Below are 9,119 nucleotides of genomic sequence, written 5' to 3' on the forward strand. Positions count from 1 at the left end.
AACACATAAACACTAACATAAACTTAAAGTAAAGGGGTGGAAAAAGGCAAACAGACACCAAAACTGAGCAGTGGTAGCTACTCCTATACCAGACCAAACAAACTTTAAAGCATCAGCAGTTAAAAGAGATGAAGGGATATATTATATAATGGTAAAAAAACATTGTCCAACAGGAAACTATCATAATCCCAAGCATATATGCACCTAACACTGGAACTCCCAAATTTATAAAACCATTAGTATTAGAATTAAGAAATGAGATAGGCAGTAACACAATAATAGTGTGGGACTTCAATATTCCACTGAGAGCACTAGACAGGTCATCAAGACAGAAAGTCAACAAATAATTAATGATTTTAAACTATACCTTGGAACAAATGAACTTAACAAATATATAAGGAACATTCCATCCAACAACCACAGAATACACATTCTATTCAGCAGTGCATAGAACTTTCTTCAAGATAGACCATATTATAGGCCATAAAATGAGCCTCAATAAATTTAAGAAAATTGAAATAATACCAAGCACTCTTTCAGATCACAGTGGAATAAAATGGAAAATCAACTCCAAAAGGAACCTCAAAACTTTGCAAATATATAGAAATTAAATAACCTGCTCCCGAATGAGCATTGGCTTAAAAATGATATAAAGATGTAAATTTAAAAATTCTTCAAACTGAACGACAATAATGACACAACGTATCAAAACCTCTGTGATACAGCAAAGGTAGTGCTAAGAGGAAAGTTCATAGCCCTAAACACCAACATCAAAAAGACTGAAAGAGCACAAACTGAAATTCTAAGGTCACACCTAAGGGAACTGGAGAAACAAGAAAAAATTAAACCCAAAGTCAGCAGAAGAAAGAAATAACAAAGATCAGAGCAGAACTAAATAAAAGTAAAACAACAAAAAAGCAATAGGTAAATGAAACGAAAAGCTGATTCTTTGAAAAGATAAATAAAATTGATAGATCATTAGCAAGATTAACCAAAAATAGAGAAAATCCAAATAACTTCATCAAGAAACAAAACAGAGATATTACAACTGACACCACTGAAATACAAAAGATATTTCAAGGATACTTTAAGCACCTTTATATGCATGAACTAAAAAACCTAGAAGAGATGGATGAATTCCTGGAAAAATACCACCCTCCTAGCTTAAATCAGGAAGAAATAGATACCCTGAACAGACTAATAACAAGCAGTGAGATTAAAATGGAAATTTAAGAATTATCAACAAAAAAAGTCCAGGACCAGATAGATTCACAGTGTATATACTTTTGACACTATTCCAAAAGATAGAGAAAAAGAGAACGCTCAATTCCTTCTATGAAGCCAGCATCACTCTAATACCAAAAGCAGGAAAGGACATGGACAAAAAAGGAAACTACAGACCAATGTCCTTGATGAACATAGATGCTAAAATCCTTAATAAAATACTGGCTTATCGAATCCAACAACATATCAAAAAGATAATCTACCATGATCCAATGGGTTTCATACTAGGGATCCAGGGATGGTTTAACATACACAAGTAAATAAATGTGATACACCACATAAATAGAATTAAAAACAAAAATCACATAATCATCTCAATAGATGCAGAATAAGTATTAGAGAAAATCCATCATTGCTTTATGATTAAAACTCTCAGCAAAATTGGCATTCAAGGACATACCTCAATGTAATAAAAGCCATCTATGACAAACACAAAGCCAACAATGAATGGGGAAAAGTTGAAACATTCCTTTTGAAAACTGGAAAATGACAAGGATTCCCACTCTCACTGCTCCTTTTCAACGTAGTATGTGAAGTCCTAGCCAGACCAATCAGACAAGAGAAAGAAATAAAGGTCATTCAAATTGGTAAAAAGGAAGTCTAATTGTCACTGCTGATGTTATGATCACTTACCTCAAAAACCCTAAAGACACCTCCAGAAAGCGCCTAGAAATATTGAAAAAATTGTGCAGTTTCCAGATACAAGACAAATTAACAGCTGTTCTATACATCAACAGTTACTAAACAGAGAGTCAAATCAAGAATTCAACCCCTTTTTCCAATAGCTGCAAAAAATAAAATATAAAATAAAATAAAATAATAAAATGAAATAAAATACTGAATAATATACCTAACCAAGGAGGTAAAAGATCTCTACAAGGAAAACTACAAAACACTGCCGAAAGAAATCATAGATGACACAAACAAATAAAAACACATATGCTCATTGATGTGTAGAATCAATATTGTGAAAATGACCACACTGCCAAAAGCAATGTACAAATTCAATGCAATCCTTATCAAAATATTACCATCATTCTTCACAGAACTAGAAAAAGCAATCCTAAAATTCATATTAAACTAAAATAGATCCCTCATAGCCAAAGCAAGACTAAGCAAAAATAACCAATCTGGAGGCATCATGCTACCTGATTTCAAAGTGTACTATAAGCCACAGTCACAAAAACAGCATGATACTGGTGTAAAAATAGGCACATAGACCAATGGAACAGAATAGGGAACACAGAAATAAACCCTATTACTTACAGCTAACTGATCTTCCAAAAAGCAATCAAAACATAATGTGGGGAAAGGATACCTTTTTCAACAATAGGTGCTGGGATAATTGGGTAGCCACCTGTAAGAGAATGAAACTGGTTCCTCATCTCTCACCTTATACAAAAATCAGTTTGTGATGCATTAAGGACTTAAATCTAATACCTGAAATTATAAAACTTGTAGAAGACGACATTAGAAAAACTCTTGTAGACATTGGCTTAGGCAAGGATTTTATGACCAAGAACCCAAAAGCAAGTGAAATAAAAACAATTATAAATAATTTGGATGTAATTAAACGAAAGAGCTTTTGTGCAGCAAAAAGAACAGTTAGCAGAGTAAACAGACAACTCGTAGAGTGGAATAAAATCTTCACAATGTCTGCATCTGATAAGGGACTACTACCCAGAATGTACAACGAACTCAAATAAATCAGTAAGAAAAAAACAAATAATCCCGTCAAATAGTGGGCTAAGAACATTAATAGACAATTCTAAAAATAAGATTATAAAATAATTTTGTGAAGAGACAAAGACTGAGCAGTTGTGGCCGTGTTGCTGACCTCGAGCAGCAGTCTGCTTCTTGACATAGAACCTGGGACTAGGAGATTCAGAATCGAATCTCTTCTCCGTCCCCACTCCTGTGAGATTTTTTGATCTTCAGCTACATTTCAGCTTTGTGAGAAACCTCAGCATCAAACACAATGGCCAGCGATGTTACCGTCAAGACAGATCCTCACTACATGAACTCCTCTGTGTTCATTGGGAATCTCAGCACTCTTGTAGTCAAGAAATCTGATGTGGAGGCAATATTTTCGAAGTATAGCAAAACTGTGGACTGCTCTGTTCATAAGGGCTTTGCCTTTATTCAATATGTTAATGAGAGAAATGCCCGGGCTGCTGTAGCAGGAGAGGATAGCAGAATGATTGCTAGCCAGGTTTTAGATATTAACCTGGCTGCAGAGCCAAAAGTGAACCGAGGAAAAGCAGGTGTGAAGTGATCTATAGCAGAGATATACGGCTCCTCTTTTGACTTGGACTATGACTTTCAATGGGATTATTATGATAGGATGTATAGTTACCCAGCACGTGTACCTCCTCCTCCTCCTATTGCTCGGGCTGTAGTGCCCTTAAAACATCAGCGTGTATCAGGAAACACTTCACGAAGGGGCAAAAGTGGCTTCAATTCTAAGAGTGGACGGCAGGGATCTTCCAAGTCTGGAAGGTTGAAAGGAGATGACCTTCAGGCCATTAAAAAGGAGTTGACCCAGATAAAACAAAAAGTGGATTCTCTCCTGGAAAACCTGGAAAATTTTAAAAAGGAACAGAGCAAACAAGCAGTAGAGATGAAGAATGATAAGTCAGAAGAGGAGCAGAGCAGCAGCTCCGTGAAGAAAGATGAGATTAATGTGAAGATGGAGTCTGAGGGGGGTGCAAATGACTCTGCTGAGGAGAAGGACCTACTGGATGATGATGATAGTGAAGGTCGGGGATGACCAGCTAGAGCTGATCAACGATGATGAAAAAGAGGCCGAGGAAGGAGAGGATGACAGGGACAGCATCAATGGTAAGGATGACTCTTAAGCACATAGTGGGATTTAGAAATCTTATCCCATTATTTCTTTACCTAGGCACTTGTCTAAAATCAAATTTATTACCATATCCTCTCCCCTAGTATCTTCAACATGTGCTCACTGTTCTCCCCATCCTTGTCCTTCCCACATTCATTAATTCATATTTCCCTGTGCCTAGTCCCATTTTCACTTCCTTTGATGCTCCTAGTAGTTTTGTTAAGTCTTACCCTGTAATTTTTGCTTTTAATTTTGATACTTCTTTATGATTTAATAAAAAGTATGTATTTTTTTTTAAAAAAAGAAGATTATAAAATTGGCCAACAAACATATGAAAAAATACTCAACATCACTAATGATTGGAGAAATGCTAATGAAAACCACAATGTGATACCATCTGATTCCTGTAAGAATGGTCATAATCAAAAAATCAAAGAACAGTAAATGTTGGCATGGATGTGGTGATCACGAACACTTCTACACTGCTGGTGGGAATGTAAACTAGTACAGCCATTACGGAAAACAGTGTGGAGATTCCTTAAAGAACTAAAAGTAGAGCTACCATTTGATTGAGAAATCTCACAATCTCACTCCTGGGTATCAAACCAAAATAAAAGACATCATTATATGACAAAGATCCTTGCACAAGCATGTTTACAGCAGCACAATTAGCAATTGCAAAGTTGTGGAACCAACCCAAATACCTATCAATCAACAAGTGTATAGAGAAACTGTGAGATGTGTGTGTGTGTGTGTGTGTGTGTGTGTGTGTGTGTGATGGAATACTACTCAGCCATAAGAAGAAAAGAATTAACAGCATTTGAAGCAAACTGGATGAGAATGGAGGCTATAATTCTAAGTAAAGTAACTCAAGAATGGAAAACCAAACATTGTGTGATCTCACTAATATTTGGGAACTAAGCTTTGAGGATGCAAAGAAATAAGAATAATACAATGGACTTTGGGGACTTGATGGGAAGTGTGGGAGGGGATTGATGGATAAAAGACTACAAATAGAGTGCAGTGTATACTGCTCAGATAATGAGTGCACCAAAATCTCACAAATAACCAACTACAGAAATTACTCATGTAACCAAATGGCACCTGTACCCCAATAACTTATGGAAAAATTAAAATAAAAAAGCAACCAAGCAACCAACCAAACAATCAAACAAACAATAAGAACTCACCTCAGACCAATAAACTAGACTCTTAATGAATGGGTTCGTCCTAGGGGATTCTACTGCACAAGCCAGCATTGAGAACCACTGTCCCTTGAAATATTATCCTAACTTCGGTGCTGATGTGAATCACCTAGGGTTCTTGTTAAACATACAGCTTTCCAAGACTCTTTGGAGATTCTGATACCCATGTATCTGGTTGTAAGTCCAGGAATTTGTGTTTTTAACTAGTACAAGGCTTGATCTTGCCTGCAATAGTGAGATAAAAATAATCATCTTCTACTAATGTAAAAAATAAAATAAAATAAAGACTGTATCTTTAAATACCATCACATTCTAAGGTACTAGGGGTTAGAGCTATAGAAATAAATTTTGGGCGATGTAATTCAATGCATAAAATACAAACAATTTTGGACAAATTATAATGGATATTTTTATGTTTTTGAGAAGATGTTGTTATTTACCCCCTTATCTATTTCTTTCAATCATACCTTTTTCATCTGAAGGAATTAGAGAGGTAGCTCAGAAAATAAGCAACAACATCGATGTCAAAATTATGCAAAATATATTTTCATAATATTTATCTTGTAGGATATTTTTTAGGATTAAATGTTAAATGGGATAATGCATGTAAATCACTCCACACATTGTCTGGCACATAGAAGTTGCCTAACAAATTCTTTCTTCTTCTCATTGTGGATAGAGTTCTTTTCCCTTAGTTAGGTGTCACAGCTTGGTCCTGGCTCTAGTGGCTTCACTGTTAACTCAATTCCTGAGTAAAATTTAAGATCCGATCCTTACTATCCAGGTTGTCTTTGTCTCATCTTCTCTCCTGAACATGGGCTATTTCTTGACTGTACATTTTATTTTATTTTGTTTTATTAGAATTTTAGTTACCTGCCCTTCACCTCATTTGATTATCTCCCCATTTGCAGCACCCACTATTGGTCCTATTCATAGCCCAGCCTTTCATTCTTGTCTTAAAGTGTTCCTTGCCCAACTTGTCTATCCCTGTTTTTTTGTTTGACTTTTTTTTTTGTTTTCCCCGAGTCTCGCTCTGTCACCCAGGCTGGAGTGCAGTGCCGTGATCTCGGAGCACTGCAACCTCCACCTCCACCTCCTGGGTTCAAGTGATTCTTCTGCCTCAGCCTCCCGAGTAGCTGGGACTACAGGCTTGAGCCACCACAGCCAGCTAATTTTTGTATTTTAAGTAGAGACAGGATTTCACCATATTGGCCAGGTTGGTCTCAAACTTCTGACCTCGTAATCCGCCCGCCTCGGCCTCCCAAAGTGCTGGAATTACAGGCGTGAGCCACCACGCTGGCCCATCACTGTTTTTTTTGGAGAGCATATTTCAGGATCATTCACTAGACACTCCCAAATAAATTAAAGGTGCAATCATACTTTTATCTGCTCCCCTATAGTTTTACATCCCCAATCCATAAGCATATTTTCTGTTCTGTCCATAAACCTTCAGTTTGTATTCTCATTATTCGCTCATGGTGTTTCGTATCTCCAGCATTCCTCTAACCTCTTGAATTCTAGAGACATGTGTTAGCATGCAAACAAACTAATACTAACCATCAAATAACAACAAAACTTAGATTCAAAAGTCAGAAGCTTATACATAAATGCCAGATTTTTTTATTGAATATTCCAGAACTCACTTCATGCTAGGTGGTATAACTTTGATATACACTCATTTTGGAGGCTTTGGACAAGTTGTAAGAGGCATTATTAATAATACTTAATAAAAATTAATATGACCACTGCTTGTTTTTTTGAAGGTAAATTTTTGTTTTAAACAAATGGGTGTTGATATTTTTGCACATCTCTATTTTGTTTATTTTTAAATTAGATTCCTCACATCCCCATCCTAGAGTAGGCTGGTCAAAGTGTGCAATTTCTCACAGTCTGGAGAAACACAGAGATTATATAATTCCTTTCTTATGAGCTACCTAAAGTAGTCAGATTCTCAGAGACAGAAAGTAGAATGATGATGCCAGGGACTGATGAGGGAGGTTTGAAGCAATGTTGTTTAAAAGGTATAAAGTTTCAGTTTTTCAAAGTTAAAAAAGTTCTGGAGATTGGGTGTGCAATGCTGTGAATATACTTAAGACTACTGAAATATTCACTTAAAATTATTAAGATGAGAAATTTTATGTTGTGTATATTTTATCATAATGTTCCTCTCTTTCAGACTGTGATTTAAATTCTTCTTAATATATATCAATAAACTGAATTGCTGAATCTCTGATCATTCTACAATTCTACTTTAATTATTTTAGGTACCACCATGCTTTTTTTTTTATTAGGATACTTTAAGTTCTGGGATAAATGTGCAGAAAATGCAGGTTTGTTACATAGGTATACATGTGCCATGGTGATTTGCTGCACCCGTCAAGTGACTACACCATTCTACATTTCCACTAATGAAAGCAAAAATGTACCAATTTCTCTACATTCTCAGCAACAATTGTTGTTTTATTTAATTACTGTATACATTTAAGTGGTACATAATGATGTTTTGATATATATATGTAGAGATAGGTAGATACACATAGTGAACTGCCTACGACTGTCCAGCAAATTAACATATCCATCATCTCACATAATTATCTTTCTTTGTGGTAAGAAGACCTACAATCTACTTTTTATAATAGTATATAATATAATAATTCCATTATATAATTATTATATAAAATATAATATTTAATATACAATACAATAATACTAACTATAATTCTAATGCTGTACATTGGATTTCTAGACATCAATTCTATATAACAACAACTTTTTACCCTTTGTACTACATTTTCCCCATTACCTATCCCTCCCTGCCCCTGTTAACCACATTCTGCTCTCTGTTTCTCTGTATTACATATGTATAGATATAGATATAAATATAGATATATAGATTTAATTCTACATATAGGTGAGATTATGCAATATTTTTATTTATCTTATTTCATCTAATGCAATGTTCTCTAGGTTCATGCATGTTGTCACAAAAGCAGAATATTGTTCCTCCTTAGGGCTAAAGAATATTCCATTTTACTAACACACCATGATTTTATAAATCTATTCACCCATCAGTGGACACATATGTTCCCCATAATTTGACTATTGTGAATAATGATGCAATGAACATGAGCATGCAGATATATTTCTAAGATGGTGATTTCATTTCCTTTGGGAATATAACCAAAAGAGGGAATAAAATATATCTCACTTATGTAATAAAAAATACAGTTCATAATATTATCTCAATAGGTACAGAAAAAGCAATTAACAAAAAATTAACAATCTTTTATGATAAAAATATTCAACAAAAGGGAAGTTTCTCAACATAAAAGCCATTTGTGAGAAGCCCGGAGCTAACATCATAATCAATGAGGAGAAACTTTCCTCTAATATCTATTACAAGGCAAGGATGCCCATTCTTGACACGTCTATTTGACATAGTACTAGAAGTTCTAGCAAGAGCAATAAAGTAAGAAAAAAAAAATAAAAGGCCTTGAAATCAGGAAGGAAGAGTAAAAGCTATTTATATTTGCAGATAATATGATCCGATGTAGAAAACCCTAAAGCCTCCAAAAGTGAGTATGATTAGAACTAATAAAAATTCAGTAAAGTATCAGGATAGAAAATCAGCATACAAAAATAGTTTCATTTGTTTACATCAGTAATGACCTATTCAAAAAAGAAATAAAGAAAATAATCTCATTTACAATAGCATTGAAAAGAATAAAATACTGAGGAATCAATTTAACCAAGGAAGTAGAAAATCTGTACACTGAAAATTGCAA

General features: G+C 34.8%; 1 pseudogene; it reads left to right on the plus strand.

Annotated features, from left to right (window-relative positions):
* Positions 1–3,247: 3,247 nt before the first annotated feature.
* On the plus strand, positions 3,248–4,142 carry LOC105729866 (heterogeneous nuclear ribonucleoproteins C1/C2-like; annotated as a pseudogene).
* Positions 4,143–9,119: the final 4,977 nt, after the last annotated feature.

The sequence above is a fragment of the Aotus nancymaae genome, unplaced genomic scaffold (assembly GCF_030222135.1).
Source record: "Aotus nancymaae isolate 86718 unplaced genomic scaffold, 86718_ANA_hifiasm-v0.15.2.pri h1tg000004l, whole genome shotgun sequence".
In the NCBI taxonomy this organism is placed as follows: domain Eukaryota; kingdom Metazoa; phylum Chordata; class Mammalia; order Primates; family Aotidae; genus Aotus; species Aotus nancymaae.